The 8,329-nt window shown below is 47.9% G+C and overlaps 1 long non-coding RNA gene across 1 annotated transcript; it reads right to left on the minus strand.

The window, feature by feature from the left end:
- Positions 1 to 5,464: 5,464 nt before the first annotated feature.
- Positions 5,465 to 7,579, minus strand: LOC116982241. Its single transcript, XR_004414413.1, has 3 exons — positions 7,477 to 7,579; positions 7,085 to 7,086; positions 5,465 to 5,531 (listed from the first exon to the last, which is right to left on the minus strand). It is a non-coding gene; the product is annotated as an uncharacterized LOC116982241 (long non-coding RNA).
- Between the last annotated feature and the right edge of the window lie 750 nt (positions 7,580 to 8,329).

Below are 8,329 nucleotides of genomic sequence, written 5' to 3' on the forward strand. Positions count from 1 at the left end.
GAGAGAAAGCTAGAAGAGAGGAGGAGCAGGACAAGGTCTAAAGGGCCTGTCCCACGAGCATGCGATTCCATGCGGCAAGCGCGACCTAACGTGGTCGCTCGAGCCGTACGGCCTCGCGGGGCCGGTCCCACTTCGATCGCCGGAGCCGTATGGAGTTGTGCGGAGCTGGTCCCGACATCACGCGGGGCTCTGAAAAACCGGCCGTGTTCAAAAATTCCGCGCTGCAACGGCCTGTCGGGCGTGCACAGCGTCTCGACGCCGTACGCAGCATCTTGACGCCGTACGTCACGCGTGGACTTCGCTTGAACTTCACGTCACTCACTCGTCCTCCACGCGGCCCCTGCTTCTAGTTTGGTCGCGCTCGCCGCATGCTGGTGGGACCGGCCCTGTACGGGGATCACTCGACCTCCGCGCGGTCCCCGCTTCCGGTTTGGTCGCGTTTACCGCATGCAGGTCGCATGCTCGTGGGACAGGCCCTTAACTCATTCATTCCCACCCACACCACCCCCTTCCCAGGTACATTCCCCTATAACCACTGGAGATGAAACCTCAGTCCTTTCAAATGAGGCAGGGATTTACTTCCACCTCCACCAGCCTCATCTACTGTATCCACTGTTCTAGGTGTGGACTCCTACATATCGGCGATCGTTTCGCTGAATATCTTCTCTCAGTCTGTCTTGCCCTATGCGATCTCTTGGTTGCTAAATACTTTTAACTCCCCATCCCTTTCCCTTACTGATCTTTCTGTCCTGTCCTGGGCGTCTTCCACTGTCAGAGTGAGGCGAAACGCTAATTGGAAGAAAAGCATCTCATATTTCGCTTGGGCAGCTTACAACCCAGCGGTATAAATATTGATTTCTCAAATAACCCTTGCATCCCGTCTTCATCCTTCCCCCACCCTACTTGTCATACTAGTTTCATTGTCGCCCTGCTGAGTTTTACTGTTTCTATCACTCGTTATCATCTTCACCACAGCCAACAATGGACCATTGTGGGCTCCAACTATCCTTGATCATCATTGCTGGCTTTGATTTGTCTTTTTGCATAGCGTTTATTCATTTTTTTCTATGTACCTTTTCATATCTCTCAATTCCCTCCCCTGACTCTGAAGAAGGGTCTCTGAAGGCTCTGAAGTGGAGGAATGAGTTGCAGAGATCCAGAGTAGAGGTAGGGAGAGTGTTGGCTCGAGGCTTGAGGAGGTTGCCCACTGTGGAGAAGAGGGTTCTGTGGTTTAGGCAGGGATCGGTGAATATGGAGGAGAGGTAGGCAGATTTTGCAGCAATGAGGGCATCTTTGTAGTCAGTGAGGTGGAGTTTGTAAGCTTCAAGGTGGACTGTGAGAGATTATTTCTTTGTGAGTCGTTCAAATCGGCGACCAGTCTGTTTCAGTTTACGAAGTGCAGGTGTGTACCAGGGTGAAGATGTGTTGAAAGTTATGGTTCTTGTTTTGAGGGGGGCCAGAGTGTTGAGGGAGGTAGACAAGGTGGAGTTGAGATGGTTTGTGAGATCATCAGGTGAGATATGGGTTGAGTCCAGGGGGAGTGTGGTGGAGAGCAGGTCAGAGAGATGGTGGGGAACAATGGATTTTAGATTACGGAAGGTGATTTCTCGGAGGAAGCGGGGGCGAGGTGTCGGAGAAGGGATGGTGAACCGTATAATCTTATGATCAGAGAGGGGGAAGAGGAAAGGATGGAGGTCGATTTGGCCCTTCGAACCTGCACCGCCATTCAATGTGATCATGGTTGATCATCCCCAATCAGTACCCCATTCCTGCCTTCTCCCCATATCCCCTGGCTATTTTTAAAAGCCCTATCTGGCTCTCTCTTGAAAGCATCCAGAGAACCTGCCTCTGAGGCAGATCAATCCACAGACTCACAACTCTCTGTGAGAAAAAAGTGTTTCCTCATCTCCGTTCTAAATGGCTTTCTCCTTATTCTTAAACTGTGGCCCCTGGTTCTGAACTCCCAGGGCTCTCGCTTAACTTTTTTTCCCTGTTGCCAGCTGGGCAAACTTGGCCGCTTTTTTGGTTGCCAAATAAAAGTTTAGGTGGTCATTTAAGATGGCTTGCATGACGCGTGCGATAATGTGCTCGGACGAAGTGCGTAGTTACCAGTCGGAATTATACTCAATGAAGCATTCACATATTATTTCTGCTTCAAATAAAGTCACAAACTAAACATTCACCAATCAAGACATGATATATACCACAATGACATGCAGCAAAATTATAAGGCAGTATCTCAACTCTTTTTACACGTTGCAATGAATGCAATTTCTATTAGTTCTTTCCACTTCCAAACAAAAATGTGGTTGGATTATTCAGCGTATGATCAACCTGTGTCATATAGTTGTGAATGTTGCTCATTAAATAACAGTACTGATACTCCATATTAAGAGCATTGATTTGCTGTCAAAATGAATTCTGTAATAACGTGTCAACGGTAGCAGTGACAATCGAACACTGCGGTTTTAATGTTTCACGTGTTCACAATATAATGAATCCATCTTTATGGATTAAAACAAATAATAACATTGGGAAAACACATTTGATTGCATTCCGTTATCAAACATAGTCAATGTTCGGTCAGAAGAGATTTCCAGGACAATAGGGTCAGGGAGGGGGGTGTGTGTGAATTAGTGCGGGGTGGGTAGATGGCAGAGGGGGGATTAGAAGGCAGTCGGTGCAAAATGGATGGATTGAGGAAGGTGAATTAGTACGTGTTGGTTGGAGTAGGTAAAATTGTGAGGGGAGAGCATGGGGGATGTCAGTGGTGTTGAACCGGTGGGTTCAGTACGGGATGGATGGGGGTAGACAAAAGTGCTGGAGAAACTCAGCGGGTGAGGCTATGGAGTGAAGGAAATAGGCAACGTTTCGGGTCGAGACCCTTTTTCAGACTGTTCCCCCCATTCTTCTTGAATGGGAGGATCAGTACAGGATGGATGGGGGGGGGGGGGGGGGGGGGGGGGGGGCGGGGGGCAGGGGGGAGATCAGCGCAGGATGAATGGGGGGGGGTCAATACAGTGTGGATCGGAGGGTCTGTGGAGGATGAATGAGAGATCACTACAGGATGAATGAGGGGAAGGTGCAGGGTCAATGGAGGGTGGATCAGTACGGGATGAATGCGTGGATTAGTACAGGATGGCTGGGGGATCAGTACAGGATGGCTGGGGGATCAGTGCAGGATGGATGGGAAAGGGGTAAGTACAGGGTGAATATTGGGGAACCAGTGTAGGATGGATGGGGGGGGGGGTAGCAGAAGAATTAATGCGAGGTGGATAGGGTGATAGCGCAGGATGAATAGATTGGGGGGGGGGGGAGATGTGGAGGGGAGCACAGGGGATGTCAGTGAGGATTGAATAGAGGCGGGAATGGGGATCAGTGCGGGATGGAGAGGAGGGGTCCCAGGATAAGGGGGGGGGGGGGGCGTACAAGAGAGAGAGAGAGAGAAGGAGGGCGAGGTGGGGAGGAAGGAAGGCCAGCGCTCCTCGGACAACTTCTGCCGTGCATCTGCCCACTCCCCCAACCTGTCCAAGTCACCCTGCATTCTCATAGCATCCTCCTCACAGTTCACACTGCCACCCAGCTTTGTGTCATCTGCAAATTTGCTCATGTTACTTTGAATCCCTTCATCCAAATCATTGATGTATATTGTAAATAGCTGTGGTCCCAGCACCGAGCCTTGCGGTACCCCACTTGTCACTGCCTGCCTTTCTGAAAGGGAACTGTTAATCCCTACCCTTTGTTTCCTGTCTGCCAACCACTTCTCTATCCATGTCAGCACTCTACCCCCAATACCATGTACCCTAATTTTGCCCACTAATCTCCTTATCAAATGCTTTCTGAAAGTCCAGGTACACTACGTCCACTGGCTCTCCCTTGTCCATTTTCCTAGTTACATCTTCAAAATATTCCAGAAGATTAGTCAAGCATGATTTCCCCTTCGTAAATCCATGCTGACTCGGACCGATCCTGTTACTGCTATCCAAATGTGCGGCTACCTCATCTTTTATAATTGACTCCAGCATCTTCCCCACCACCGATGTCAGGCTGACTGGTCTATAATTCCCCGTTTTCTCTCTGCCGCCTTTTCTTAAAACCATCAGGCCCTGGGGATTTATCAGCCTTCAGTCCCATCAGTCTATCCAACACCATTTTCTGCCTAATGTGGATTTCCTTCAGTTCCTCCATCACCCCCGATCCTCTGGCCACTACTATATCAGGAAGATTGTTTGTGTCTTCTTAGTGAAGACAGATCCAAAGAAGCTGTTCAACTCATCTGCCATTTTCTTGTTCCCCATAATAAATTCACCTTTTTCGGTCTTCAAGGGTCCAACTTTGGTCTTACCTAATTTTTTCCTCTTCACATACCTAACGAAGCTTTTACTATCCTGCTTTATATTCTTGGCTAGCTTACCTTCGTACCTCATCTTTTCTCTCCGTATTGTCTTTTTGGTTATCTTCTGTTGTTCTTTAAACATTACCCACACCTCTTGCTTCCCGTTCATCTTTACTACGTTGTACTTCTTCGCTTTAATTTTTATACTGCCCCTGACGTTCCTTGTCAGCCATGGTTATCCCTTTCTCCCCTTGGAATCTTTCTTCCTCCGAGGAATGAACTGATCCTGCACCTTCTGTATTATTCCTAGAAACACCTGCCATTTTTGTTTTCCCCTGTCATCCCTGCTAGTGTATCTTTCCAGTCAACTTTGGCCAGCTCCTCCCTCATGGTCCCTTGATTCAACTGCAACACTGACACCTCCAATCTACTCTTCTCCCTCTCCAATTATAGATTAAACCTGACCATGTTATGGTCACTGCCTCCTAATGGCTCATTAACCTCGAGGTCCTTTATCAAATCCAGTTCATTACATAACACTAAATCCAGAATTGCCTTCTCCCTGTTAGGCTCCAATACAAGCTGTTCAAAGAATCCATCACAAAGGCACTCTACAAAGTCCCTTTCTTGGGGTCCAGTACCAACCTGATTTTCCCAGTCTACCTGCATGTTGAAATCGCCCATAACAACCACAGCATTACTTTTGCTACATGCCAATTTTAACTCCTGATTCATCTTGCGTCCTATGTCCAGGCTACTGTTTGGGGGCCTGTAGATTCATCCCATTAGGGTCTTTTTACCCTCACAATTCCTTAGTTCTATCCATAATGACTCCACATCTCCTGTTTCAATGTCACCCCTTGCAAAGGACTGAATTTCATTCCTCATCAATAGGGCAACCCCACCCCCTCTGCCCACCTGTCTGCCTTTTCAATAGGACATATACCATTGAATATTCAGTTCCCAGCCCTGGCCCTCTTGCAGCCATGTCTCAGTAATTCCCACAACATCATACTTGCCAGTTTCTAACTGAGCTTCAAGCTCGTGAACTTTATTCCTTATACTTCGTGCATTCATATACAGTACTTATATGATTTCCTCCTGGTGAGGTTCCTCACCAATACTCAAAAATTCCCATCAGTGATCTCAAATTGGACTAAATTTACAATCAATACCAAAGCTTGATGTCATTCAGCTCGAAATTCACGGTTGCCCGGGTGCCCCAGACCACTCAAAGCACAGCCGGGCAACCTAAACACTGAGCCATTTTGCCCGGCTTGGCAACTAGATACTGGTTTGTACCGAACCGAAGATAGACAAAAAAACTCATCTCTGTTAGGCAGCATCTCTGGAGAAAAGGAACGCAACGTTTTGTGTCGGCGGAGACGGCTGTATTGCGTGGGAAAGATACTAGGTGCGAGGTGAGGAAGGGTCGCAGCGAATGACGGGCGCTGAACTGCAAGCGACAGCGGCTCATCTCCTCCTCCTCCCGCACCCCACGTGCCCTGATAAGGGCCGCTGCTTGCAAACCTGCTAACGCGCTTTAACCCCCCCCCCGCACGCCGAGGCCGGGAGGAGGGAGGTGGTGGCGAGGAAATCTCAACGGCCAAGGCAGCGGGGCGATGTTGTCTGAGGAGCGCTGGCCTTCCTTCCTCCCCACCTCGCCCTCCTTCTCTCTCTCTCTCTCTCTCTCTCTTGTACGCCCCCCCGCCCCTTATCCTGGGAGCCCTCCTCTCCATCCCGCACTGATCCCCATTCCCGCCTCTATTCAATCCTCACTGACATCCCCTGTGCTCCCCTCCCCATCTCCCCCCCATCCAATCTATTCATCCTGCGCTATCACCCTATCCACCTCGCATTAATTCTCCTGCTACACCCCCCCCCCCCCCCATCCATCCTACACTGGTTCCCCAATTCACCCTGTACTTACCCCTTTCCCATCCAACCTGCACTTCTCCTCCATCCATCCTGTACTGATCCCCCATCCATCCTGTACTAATCCATGCATTCGTCCCGTACTGACCCACCCTCCATTGACCCGGCACCTTCCCCTCATTCATCCTGTAGTGATCCCTCATTCATCCTGCACAGACCCTCACACTGTACTGACCCCCCCTCCCCCATTCATCCTGCGCTGATCTCTCCCCTCCCCCCCCCCCCCCATCCATCCTGTGCTGATTCTTCCATTCAAGAAGAATGGGGGAGAACAGTCTGAAGAAGGGTCTCGACCCGAAACGTTGCCTATTTCCTTCACTCCATAGATGCTACCTCCCCCGCTGAGTTTCTCCAGCACTTTTGTCTACCCCCCATCCATCCCGTACTGAACCCCCCGGTTCAACACCACTGACATCCCCCATGCTCTCCCCTCACAATTTTACCTACTCCAACCAACACGTACTAATTCACCTTCCTCAATCCATCCATTCTGCACCGACTGCCTTCTAATCCCCCCCCCACCCCGCCATCTATCCACCCCGCACTGATTCACACACACCCCCCTCCCTGACCCTATTGTCCTGGAAATCTCTTCTGAGCGAACATTGATTATGTTTGATAACGGAATGCAATCAAATGTGTTTTCCCAATGTTATTATTTGTTTTAATCCATAAAGATGGATTCATTATATTGTGAACACGTGAAACATTAAAACCGCAGTGTTCGATTGTCACTGCTACCGTTGACACGTTATTACATAATTCATTTTAACAGCAAATCAATGCTCTTAATATTTAATGAGCAACATTCACAACTATATGACACAGGTTGATTATACGCTGAATAATCCAACCACATTTTTGTTTGGAAGTGGAAAGAACTAATAGAAATTGCATTCATTGCAACGTGTAACAAGAGTTGAGATACTGTCTTATAATTTTGCTGCATGTCATTGTGGTATATATCATGTCTTGAGTGGTGAATGTTTAGTTTGTGACTTTATTTGAATCAGAAATAATATGTGAATCCTTCATTGAGTATAATTCCGACTGGTAACTACGCACTTCGTCCGAGCACATTATCGCACGCGTCATGCAAGCCATCTTAAATGACCACCTAAGCTGTCATTTGGCAACCAAAAAAGTGGCCAAGGTTGCGCAGCTGGCAACAGGGAAAAAAAGTTAAGCGAGAGCCCTGTTCAGACGATGGTGACCATGGATAACACAACCCCATAGACATTGGGGCCCAGTTATGCTTTTTAATGTTGCAACTAGTCACAGTCCTGTAATCAGAGATTGGACAAAGGTTCCCATTGATGAAGAGGTGGATTGTCCAGGTTGTTCATTATTCAATCCATTTACCCAACCATGGCACAAAGTGTCACTGTCAGTACAGGCAGCAAGAATGAGCTATTACTTTAAACCTGGAGGAATAGAAAGAAGGATTCTGATCTATTTCACTTCCCTCACAGATGTGTGAAACTGAAAGATTGGTCATTATGATTTCTGACCTGGAAATAGACACATACTCATGCATCATATTCTTCATGCTGGTTGATTATTCTTTAACTCTGAAAAATAATTTTAAGGTTGTTTGCTGTCTTCTTCAAGTAGACATGATCAATTAACCATATAACAATTACAGCACGGAAACAGGCCATCTCGGCCCTACAAGTCCGCGCCGAACAATTGTTTTCCCTTAGTCCCACCTGCCTGCACTCATACCATAACCCTCCATTCCCTTCTCATCCATATGCCTATCCAATTTATTCTTAAATGATACCAACGAACCTGCCGCCACCACTTCCACTGGAAGCTCATTCCACACTGCTACCACTCTCTGAGTAAAGAAGTTCCCCCTCATGTTACCCCTAAACTTCTGTCCCTTAATTCTGAAGTCATGTCCTCTTGTTTGAATCTTCCCTATTCTCAAAGGGAAAAGCTTGATCACATCAACTCTGTCTATCCCTCTCATCATTTTAAAGACCTCTATCAAGTCCCCCCTTAACCTTCTGCGCTCCAGAGAATAAAGACCTAACTTATTCAACCTATCTCTGT

Source organism: Amblyraja radiata, chromosome 16 (assembly GCF_010909765.2).
Source record: "Amblyraja radiata isolate CabotCenter1 chromosome 16, sAmbRad1.1.pri, whole genome shotgun sequence".
NCBI classification, from domain to species: Eukaryota; Metazoa; Chordata; class Chondrichthyes; order Rajiformes; family Rajidae; genus Amblyraja; species Amblyraja radiata.